Raw genomic sequence first — 11909 nt, forward strand, 5'->3', positions numbered from 1 at the left:
TCACTTAGCCTTTCTTTGTGTCCTCTTTAGTTAAATGAATTCTGTTCATATTTAAAGACTTCAAATAATCAAGATTCCCCAAACAGTGCCAGGGCACAGTAAGTCCTGTGACAGTATCTCATGGTGTCGTTTATCAGGTAGTGATCATCTGCTGAAGTTTTGATTCCTCAATATTTTCTTCAGTGAGCGTTTAAGTCAATCGTGTCTAGATTTCATTCACAGATCAAAGCAGTTTTTAAATACTGAATAGCATAAATACTTCAAAGATATTAAATTACAAAAGTACAATTGCGTCTTCCCCCAACTAGTTTTACATTTTATATATTGAGCAAACTTCTATTCCTAAAATATTTGTGGGAATTTTCATTTGTTTTAAACTAGTAAAACTTCAAGATATTATCATCAGAATGGACTCTTCAAATAACAAGTATGCGACTGTGTTTTGCTTTTAAACTTCTGTCTCAGATTTCCACAAATTCCGATCTAGATGAGTAATGTTCATTAAAGTACTCGCTGCTTGTTTTATTATTTATAGTTTAGATGTCGTTCCATTCAAACAATGAGGCAGATTGTCTTCAAGCTGAGACACCTGGAAAGTGCATCAAGTACAAAGACGATGATTCAAAAGTCTGCAATGCAGTCAACAGGCCGTTGCTTTTGCATGTGATCGGAGACTGTCAGCTTCAAACACAGGACGTTCTTTGAGAAGATTAGTCCAAATTACATTTTATTACCTTGGCCCACTTGAATGCCCTAAACTTCATCTACTTCTTATTCTAATGGAATTCCAGCTGGGACATTAATATATTGTTTATGACAAGCTTGGAGTTCTTGTGCTATCAGCGTGCATTCATGAGAGAAGCTTCAAACGGGATCAGATAACAGAGCTGGATGTTGGATGTTGTACAGCGCAAGGGATTTTATCATCTTGTTGAACCAGTGGCAGTGATTAAATTAAACTGTCTGAACAAAGCTTTCGAATGTCAGGCTGTTGAATGGCAAAATGAAAGACTGATACACTTCAAAGATCAGATGAAGGGAGAGAGAGAGACAGAAAAACACAGAGGGCCACCTAACCTGCTGTTTACCGCATTCAGAAAGAAAAGCAATAGTTAGGAGCACCTTCCATTTTGCTTCAGCTTGAAACTTTTCGGTGTCATTTCTTCCACCTACCAAACACAGTATCCCACTTTCTTTTCCAAATTATATTCTTACTTTAATGTGGATCCTTGACTGAATGCAGAGGTAGCTAGAAGGCTTTTGCTCTAATGTCTCTTTACCTGAAAGGGCTTTTAAAATTGGTTTAATTTTAATTTTTCTCTAATTATTTCCAACTGGGAAATTTAGAGTAAACTTCCAAAGAAAGTAAGATATTTCCATAACTGACAAGTATAATTTTTACTTGAATATAAAACACTAAGTTTTTGTTTTGCTTAACTTCAAGAAAAAAAACTTAATGTGCTTGGACAAAATTAAAATTATTTTTATAAATTAGAATATTGTTGATATTTGAATTCTCTCAAGTTTACTGAAAGTAGAAAAGTTACCTAAAATATACCCAAATGCATCAAGGGATACAAAGTGTTCTTTATGAGGGTCCATATGTTTCCCATCCATAAGATCTTTAAAGCAATAAACTGCTCCAACATGTATTTATTGTTATCTTTGCTAGTAAAAAAAAAAATGGTTTTGTTAGTATTAGGAAAAATGTTACTTCCTCTCAAATAAAATAAAACTGGGAAAATATCCAGAAAAAGCAAATTGAGCTGTAGTGCTATTTCCATTACGAAATCTGCATAGCTCAGTTCCATGGTACTGCTAGATGGCTAGTTGTTTTCTTTCTTACAACCCCAAGCCAACTGTTCAGAAAGGCTTTTCAGGCTTTGATCTAGCATGGCAGTAATGAAAGGTAAGCTTTCAACGGCCATTGTTCCCTGAAAATTCATCAATTTCTATTTTTAACTTCAGCTTTGACTGGTAGGAGTTTTAGAGTTATAAATAATGCATACTTTGAAATAAATGCTAATTTTTAATAACACGGCTTCATAATTTAGTTTTACATTCTACTTTATCATGAAAGAGGATTAACTTCCAATGAGATTCAGTGCTCAGTGACAACCACTATATTTTTTTTATTACAAAATGCATTTGCTGGGTATGATGGCCCATGTCTATAACCCCCAAAACACAGGAAGTACAGACAGAAAGATTCAGAGTTCAAAGCCAATCATTTCAGTTAACATACAAGTTCAAGACCAGCTTATGCCTAGACCTCATTGAAAGAAGAAGAAGAAGAAAGAAAAAGAAAAAGAAGAAGAAGAAGAAGAAGAAGAAGAAGAAGAAGAAGAAGAAGAAGAAGAAGAAGGGAAGAAAAGAAAAAGAAAGAAAGATCACAGAAAAAAATAGAAACAAAAGGCCAAGCATGTTTATGTATCACTCCAGGTTCATCACACAGAGGCAAGAGAAGCAAGGCAAGTTCAAGAACAGCCTGTTCTACATAGTGAATTGCAGGTTAGTCAGGGCTAGAAAATAAAACACTGTTTTTAAAATGAAAAAAGGTCAGCCCATTTTCTTAAAATAATATTCCTTTTCCTCTGTGAGGGCTTGAGAATGTAGCAATTTCCCAATTTCCTGTTTAAAAAAAAACACACATACTTTTTTTTGGTGGGGGGAGCTCTTTAAAACCCAGAAGGTTCTAAATTGAGACAAAACATTCCAATTTGGAAAAGCAACAACAACACGTTAAAACTCAGGAAGAAAAGCTTCTGAAAGGGACCAGATGGACCAGTATGTACCAGGCTCCTCACTCTACAAAATATATAAACGGTGAAGATTTCTGAGAGACACTCTCAGACTAGCCAAATTGCCTGAAAGAAGCTCAAACCAACTGGGCTAAGTGAAGGAGATACAGCCAAGCTTCCTGTAAATTGTGTAGAAAGCTCTAGGTTTCCAGCCAAAGAGTCATCACCTATGCTGGCACAGTTCTGTTCTATAATGTCTCACTCCAAGAAAGCTCACTGGTTCACTAAGTTGGACTTTGGTAGTATCCTAACTTTTGTCTGTCCTCAGTTCCCAATCTTGGAGGAGTAGACATTTGTTCATATCTTCGCAGGAATAGTGTAACACAACAGATGGCTTTGTAATTAAAGTTACTGCCTTGCAAACAAGAGGACCTAATCAAGTAACAACTTCAGTGTGCATCAACACCATTGTAATCTCCATAGTGGGGAGGAAGAGAGAGGACCCCTGGGGCTCATGGGACAGCCACATTAGATTATCTGTTGAGTTTTCTCACTTCCTCCTCAAGTAGGAGACATTGTCAAAAATACAACAACAACAACAAAAGATACTTGTCCTCTGGCCTCCAAAGACATGTGCACATGCACACTTATGCACACACGCAGGTACCCCTCTGTGAACGACCATAGTAATATGTGTTCTTTACAAAGTTACTTAGTTCTTTTTTGTTGTTGTTGTTTTTAGTCAGTATCCAAGGCATCCTACATGTAATATATGAGCACAAGCTAAACAAATGAGAGCAATCAGGGTTCTGTTCAAACAGAAATAGAAAAGAATGGACTTTGAATTACTGATGTGAAGCGTTCTCATCTACAAATATGTAAACAGACCATAAAATATTCTTCAACCTACATTATGCAAATTTCTTCAGTTTCTTTTATGAGCTGTATCTTCACAGTATGTATTCTTGATGCCAATTATACAGAATGTTAATGAGTCTGTTTATCCAAGGTATCCTTTCAATTTCTATGCTTCCTATAATAAAAACCCCAACCAAGAAATGGATGTACAATTTTAGTAACATAAGAAATAAGAGCTACGGGCTCCCTGTGCACCCCATTCCCAGGCCACAGATCAGCCTCCATCCCCAAAGGCCTGCTACCACATGAGTCAGACAAGGGAGATCTTTAGACCCCAGCCTCCTACCTGTGAGGTTTCCCTGAGCAAGCCCAGCAGCCTGGAACTATACACTATTTCCAATACACTCCATCTCCCAGACCACAGCCCTACCTGTATTCCCAGAGGCCTGTAGCCATCAGGGACCACTAGGTAAGATTCACCCCCCACCCTGGCAGTTGATCCCCTTAAAACACACCCAACAGAGGTAAACCACACCTGCTCCCTGGCACTCCATTTTCTGGCCCACAACTCTGCCTACAGTACTGGAGGCCTGCCAATACCAGAGATAACCAGATGGCTAGAGGCCAGCCTAACAACACAAACAAGAGCCAGGGCAAAATAGCACCACCAGAACCCAGCTTTCATTCTACAAGCCCAGGATATCTTAACACAGCTGAAGAACAAGAAAATGACCTTAAATCCAATCTTAGGAAGATGATACAAGCTTCTAAAGAAGAAATGAATAAATCTCTCTAAAAAAGACAGGAAAATACAATCAAACAGATAGTGGATAAAGCCCTTAAAAAAATACAGGATAATACAATTAAACAGGTGTAGAAAATGAGTAAAACTGTTGAAGCCCTAAAAATGTAAGTAGAAGCAATAAAGAAAACACAAACTGAGGGACTCTTGGAAATGAAAAACCTAGGGAAGAGAACAGGAACAACAGACCCAAGCATCTCCAACAGAATTCAAGAAATAGAAGAGAGAACGATAGAAGAAATTGATAAATCAGTCACAGAAAATGTTAAACCCAAAAAATTCCTGATGCAAAGCATCCAGGATATCTGGGACACTATGAAAAGACCTAACATAAAAATAATAAGAATAGAAGAAGGGGAAGAGTCCCAGCTCTATGGACCAAAATATTTTCAACAAAATCATAGAAGAAATTTCCCAACCTAAAAAAAAAGAGAGAGAGAGATGCCTATAAACATACATGAAGCATAAAAAACACCAGTTAGATAGGACCAGGAAAGAAAATCTTTCTGCCACATAATAATCAAAACCCTAAATCTGCAGAACAAAGAAAAATATTAAAAGCTTCAAGGGGGAAAGGCCAAGTAACTTACAAAAAAAGACCTATCAGAATTACATCTGACTTCTCAATAGGGACTCTAAAATCTAGAAAGGATGGACAGATGTCTTAGAGGCTCTAAAAGGCACAGATGCCAACCTAGACTACTACACTCAGCAAAACTCTCAGTCTCCATAGATGGAGAAAACAAGATATTCCAAGACAAAACCAAATTTATTTATTTTTTAAATTTTTTATTATTAATTTATTCTTGTTACATCTCAATGGTTATCCCATCCCTTATGTCTTCCCATTCTTCCCTCCCTCCCCTTTTCCCCTTATTCCCCTCCCCTATGACTGTTCCTGAGGGGGATTTCCTCCCCCTGTATATGCTCATAGGGTATCAAGTCTCTTCTAGGTAACCTGCTGTCCTTCCTCTGAGTGCCACCAGGTCTCCCCCTCCAGAGGACATGGTGACAAAACCAAATTTAAACAATATCCACAAATCCTACTCTACAGAAAATTTGAGAAAGAAAACTCCAACCCAAGGAGGCTAGCTACATTCAAGAAAACATAAGATGGGCCAGGCGTGGTGGTGCACACCATTAATCCCAGCACTCAGGAGACAGAGGCAGGAGCATGACTATGAGTTCAAGGCCAGCTTGACTACAAAGCGAGTCCAGGACACTCAAGGCTAACACCAAGAAACCCTCTCTTAAAAAGAAAACAAAATCAATAAACAAAAAAAAAAAACTTTAAGTCTTTAAGAAAGAAATTAAAGAAGATATCAGAAGATGGAAAGACCTCCCATGCTCATGGATTTGTAGGCTCAACAGTAAAATGGCCACCTTATCGAAAGAAATCTACAGATTCACTACATTCTTCATCAAAATAGCAACACAGTTCTTAATAGAACTTGAAAGGACGATTGTCAATTTCATATGTAAAAACAAAAACAAAAACAAACAAACAAACAAAAAAACAGGATAGCTAAAGCAATCCTAAAAATAAAGAACTGTTGGAGGGTTAGCCACTATTCCTGATCTCAAGTTGTACTATAAGCCTATAGTAATAGAAACCATATGGTATTGGCATAACAATAATTTTTAAAAAGCACAGTATTGGCACAAAACAGACACATCAATCAATAGAATGAAATCAAAGGCCCAGACATAAATCACACATCTATGGAAAACTGATTTTTTTTTTAATAAAGAAGCCTTAAACACATACTCAGAAAAGACAACATCTTCAACAAAAGGTGCTGATCACTGTAGGCTCAATTTTCTTAACCACTATTTTTTATTACAACTTATTAACCGAGTGTATATATCACTTATAACCTGACCAACCAAAACCATAGGAAAAGAGAATTAAATAACACAATAACAAACCCGTACGAATATCAGTTCCAAGGAATGATTCTCCTGGCATAATCAGCAGGGTTTCTTCTACTGGAACCTGGAGTAACCAGAACCTGGAACCTCAACAGGAGGCTGGAGCCCCACAGCCTTCCCTCAAGTGGTTCTCTCTAGGAGTCTCTCCAAGTGGAGCGATGGATAGCCAAAACTATCCCAAGTCTCCAAAGGCCCCGCCTGCCTCCAGTTTTCAGCTCATTTATATATCTCCTCCCAGAGTCTGTTCACGGGATCTTTTCAGCTGGCAACAATCAAGCTCCCACGTGAGGTGGTTGGTCTTCTAGTGGATTAACCTCACCTGTTCTCTCACAAGATCGTTCCAATCCCACTCTTAGAATCACAAAAAAAACAGGTGTATATCTCATTCACATCACATTGGACAGCTTCATGTAAAATAACCCAAATAAATCTTTACTTATCACCCTACACAAAACTCAACTTCACATGGATCAAAGACCACAACATAAAATCCTATACACTGAACATGACAGTAGAGAAAGTGGGGAACAGCCTTAAATGTATTGGCACAGGAGACAACTTTCTGAGTGGAACACTGATAGCACGAGCACTAAGATCAATAATTAGCAAATGGGACCTCTTGAAACTGAAAAGTTTCTATAAGGAAGAAGACACTGCCATTTGGAAAAAGTGGCAGCCTACAGAATGGGAAAAGGTTTTCGCCAACTCCACATCTGATGGAGGATGATGTCCAAAGTACATAAAGACCCCCGCTGAAAAAACTAGATATCAAGAAAACAAAGACCCCAACTGAAAATGAGGTACAGAGAATTCTCAAATGGCCAAGAAACACAGAAACGCTCGACATCCTTAGTCATCAGGGAAGTGCAAATCAAAACTACTTTGAGATTCCATCTAACACCCATCAGAATGGCTGAGAGGAATGAAACAAATGACAGCTCGTGCTGGTGAGGATGTGGAGTAAAGGGAACACTCACCCATTGCTGGTGAGGATGTGGAGTAAAGGGAACACTCACCCATTGTTGGTGGCAGTGCAACCATGTACAGGCACTATGGAAATCAGTATGGTGATTCCTCAGGAAGGCGGATCCATTTATACCACTTTTTTTCTGGCTAGTTTTATGTCATCTTAACACAAGCTAACGTCATTAGAGAGGAGAGAAGCAATTAATAATTCTTTCATAAGACCAGTCTGTAGGCAATATTGTAAGACAGTTTCTTAATTGATGATTTTGAGGCCCAACCGATTATGGGTGATGCCACTCCTGGGATTGTGGTCCTGGGCTCTATAAGGAAGCAGGCTAGTGAGCCCTGAGGAGCAAGCCAGTAAGCAACACTCCTTCATTGCCACTGGGTCGGCTCCTGCCTCCAGGTGTCTGCCCTTCCTGAGTTCCTGCCCTCACTGCTTTTAATAATGAACTGTGACATGGAACTGTGAGTAAAATAAAGCCTTTCTTCCCTGTGTTACTTTGGTTCATGGTGTTTCATCACAGCAATGGTAACCCTAACTACGATAGCACTACTGAGTATATTCTCAAAGGACACTTCATCCTAACAGAGACAGTTGCTTAACCATGTTCATTGCCACCCTATTCATAATAGCCAGGAATTGGAAACAATCTAGATGCCCTTCAAAAGAAAGAAGGATAAAGAAATGTGGTGCATTTAGACAATGGAACATGACTCATCCATTTTAAAAAATACTTGCTCAACTATGTTCATAACAGCTTTATTTGTAATAGCCAGAATCTGGAAACAACCTAAATATCCTTCAACTGAAGAATCTATAAAGAAACTGTGGTACATTTACACAGTGGAATATTATTCAACTATTAAAAACAAGGAAATCTTGAAATTTGTAGGGAAATGGATGGAGCTAGAAATGATCAACCAAACTGTGGGAAACTGCAGCTGTGCTGGTACTGACCATTACTTGTTTTTCTCTGCAGTAGAAACATTGTGCTCCACTGGTTGCCTTCAATCTCCTTGTTTTGAGTCTCATAATTTGGCTCTTGGTTTGCTCCCTCTTGGGGACTTCCCACAGTGCTGTTCCATTGCTGGTTCCTCCCCTATACAAGTAGTTCTGTTAATCCCAATAAACAGCATTCTCTTAGCATGAAAAAAAAATGGAATCATGAAAATTACAGATAAATGGATAGAACTGGAAAAAAATCATCCTGAGCATGGTAGCGCAGACTCAGAAGGACAAATATGCTATATAGTCACTTATATGTGGATATTAGCTATTAAGTCAATGATAACCAAATTACAAACTTGGTAGAATCACAGAGGTTAGGTATAGAATAAAAGACTGAGTCAGGGGACAGATAGATTTCTCTAGGAAACAGATATAGAATAGATAGTTATGGGTGGGGGTAGGGGCTGAAATGTGAAGATCAAGTGGGAATGGAGAGGGAAGAGGGGGACCGTGATGGGAATACAGGGAGAAACAGCTAAACAATTAAGGACCACATGAAGGTAATAGGGAATACTTCCTCAGTATAGTAGAAACTTTGTAAAATATATACATATATGAAGATCTAAATGAAATCACTAAATAACTGGGGAGACAGGTCCCATCTGAAGATCTCATCACTAAATGAAACTTCCAGTCCCAACATTGGGCTACGTTATTCAGTTGTTGGTCAAATGGTCCCATGGGAATCCCCAATCAACCCAGACGATTTCCAAAACTATAGCTTGCTCATGACAAACTGATCAGAATATACCATTGCTGAAGGCAACACCTACACAATTCATTGAACATAGCGATGTCAAGCTGGTGCCTACATAGAGCATTCACCCTTATGTGCTAGTGGTTTTGATACTAGGAGGTAGTCTGCAGCTACCAAAGGAGAAATATAAGCACCAAACCAGCCACAAACTATTTGATCTACAATGGTGTCCTGGCTGCAAGATTTGCTAGTGCAATGATGGCACAAAGCTTGTGGGAGTAACCACCCAATATCTAATTTGACTTAAGGCCCACTCCACAAGTTGGAACCCATACCTCACACTGCTTTGTGACCAATAACCAAAGACTACATAGTACAGAGATCTAGGGTAAAACCAAATACTACTGTAAAAACAACAAAGAAAAAGAAAGAAAATGACTTCTAATGACATTGTGCTATAGTCATATGTCAGTGCCTTGTGTGGCCATCATCAAAGAAGTTTCCTCCTGCAGCAAATGGGAAAAAAAAATACAGAAACCCATAGCCAGACAATATGCAGAAAGTGAAATCACTTGGAACATTCAGCCATAAATGGGATGTCTCCATCAAATCCCTCTCTCAGGGCTCAGGGAACCCTGCAGAAGAGAAAGCAAAAGAGTCTAAGAACAAGAGGGGACGGAGGGCACCAAGGAAACAAGACCCTCTCAGTCAACAAGGAAACAAGACTCTCTCAATCAACAAGGAAACAAGACCCCCTCAATCAACATGAGCAAAGCTCATATGAACTTGCAGACTGAGGCAGTATGCTCAGGGCCTGCATGGGCTGGCACCAGAGAAGTCCTAGAACTGAAAGAAATTGACACATGCTCTCATCCCTAAGCAAAAGCTATGCCCAATTGATAACCACCTGCAAATGAGAATTTTGTTTCCTACAGGGGAGTACCCCTGAGGAAACAAACTACTGTTGAGAGCAGCCTGCAAGCCCAGCCATAGGCAGCCAACAGAAAACGAACTAGCTCCACAGCAGCTTTCCATGTACCTTGGTTCATGCCTCATAATGCCATGTCAGGGCCTTTTCACTTTTTACATTTTATCTTATTTCTTATTTTCTTTTCATTTTATATTTTTTCTCTCATTTTACCCTACCTGCCCTTTGCATATATACTATGAACTCCAGTTTTGTGTTTTTATGGGAGTGTGCAAACGTGTAGGTCTCTGAGTCTATGTCTGTTTTTCATGCCTTCACTGTTTTTCCTTCTGTCTGTGTGGTCGTAGTCTTGATGTGTTAGCTTTTTTTTCCCCCTATCCTATACTATTTTATTTCATCTTATTATTATCCCTCGGAAGCGGTTTTTTTTTCTATTGAGAGACAGAAAGGAGTTGGATCCTGATGGGAGGAGAGGTGGAGAGGAAGAGGGAGAAGTAGTGGAATGGAAAACCACAATCTGTATATATCGTGTGAGGAAAAAACTATTTTAAATAGATTATATATATTATATAACATATATATAATAAAAAAAACTACAAGTTATATATAATTATATACAAAAAAAATATATATATATACACACATACACACATATATATATATGTAAACTGCAGTAAAAGATAATAATCAGCAGTAGCCCTCACACTTCCGCTTCTGCTTCCTGTAAGCAGCCAGACGTGACCTACGAAGATGGTTTGTTATTCACTTGAGCCAGAAAACCCTACAAAATCATGCAAATCAAGAGGTACAAATCTTCGTGTTCACTTTAAGAACACCTGGGAAACTACCCAGGCCATCAGGACTATACATATCTGAAAAACCACCAAGTATCTGAAAAGCGTTACTTTATTAAGGAAGTAATGTGCACCGGTTCCGGCGGTATAATGGTGGAGCTGGTAGGTGCATCCAGGCCAAACAGGGGGCCTGGATACAGGGTTGATGGCCAAAAAAGAGTGCCAAATTTTTGCTGCACATATTGAAAAAATGCAGTGAGTAATGCTGAACTTAAGGGGTTAGATGTAGATTCTGTAGTCATTGAACATGTTCAAGTGAACAAAGCACCTAAGATACGCTGACGAATTTACAGAGCCCATGGCCGCATTAACCCGCACATGAGCTCCCCCAGCCACATCAAGATGATGATGCTCACTAAAAAGGAGTAGACTGTTCCAAAGCTGAAGAGGAAGTGGCACAGAAGAGAAAGGTATCCCAGAAGAAACTGAACAAACAAAAACTCATGGGACGGGAATACGTTCTGCATAAAATAAATGCAGATGAAAGCTTAAAAGAGGTGGGGGGAGGGGTAGTAATCAGAAGACAGCAGATGTAGAAGGACCCAAAAGGTATTTTAGTTCTAGCAGAGAGATCAGGCAAGAAGGGTAAAGGAATGCTGTTCACAGGAAATACAATCTATACAGAAAAAAAGCCCTGGAGACTCCACCAGAGGGCTTTAAGATATAATAAATTCAGCAAAGAAGCAAGGTAGAAAGCCAACAACACAGAAAATTAGAAGCATTTCATTAGTAACAAAGTTACTAAAGAATAATTTAAGACATCAAGCCAGTCCCAGTTGTCTCAAAAGTGAGACAAAATACATAAGAACAAACTAACCACAGAGATGAAAGGTCTCTATGATAAACATTATAAAATATTAACAAAATAAATAGAAGATGAAACTAAAAAAAAAAAAAAAAACAGGGAGACCATTACCATAATAGATTAAGAAAATTAAATATTGTAAAAAAAAAGCGGCATTTCTGAAATTAACCTATTAATTCAATTTAATTCCCATCAAAATACGTATAACCTTATTCACAGAAAAAAATTAGCTAATATGGAAGTATAAAAGACTCTGAATATACAGAAATATGGAAGAAGAATGAAGAGAAAGACACTGACCTTGACCTCTGTCC

At 38.5% G+C, this 11909-nt stretch overlaps 1 pseudogene; it reads left to right on the plus strand.

Annotated features, from left to right (window-relative positions):
* The first annotated feature begins 10686 nt into the window (after nt 1-10686).
* On the plus strand, nt 10687-11326 carry LOC127202311 (60S ribosomal protein L17-like; annotated as a pseudogene).
* The last annotated feature ends 583 nt before the right edge of the window (nt 11327-11909 follow it).

The sequence above is a fragment of the Acomys russatus genome, chromosome 18, assembly GCF_903995435.1.
Source record: "Acomys russatus chromosome 18, mAcoRus1.1, whole genome shotgun sequence".
Classification (NCBI taxonomy): Eukaryota; Metazoa; Chordata; class Mammalia; order Rodentia; family Muridae; genus Acomys; species Acomys russatus.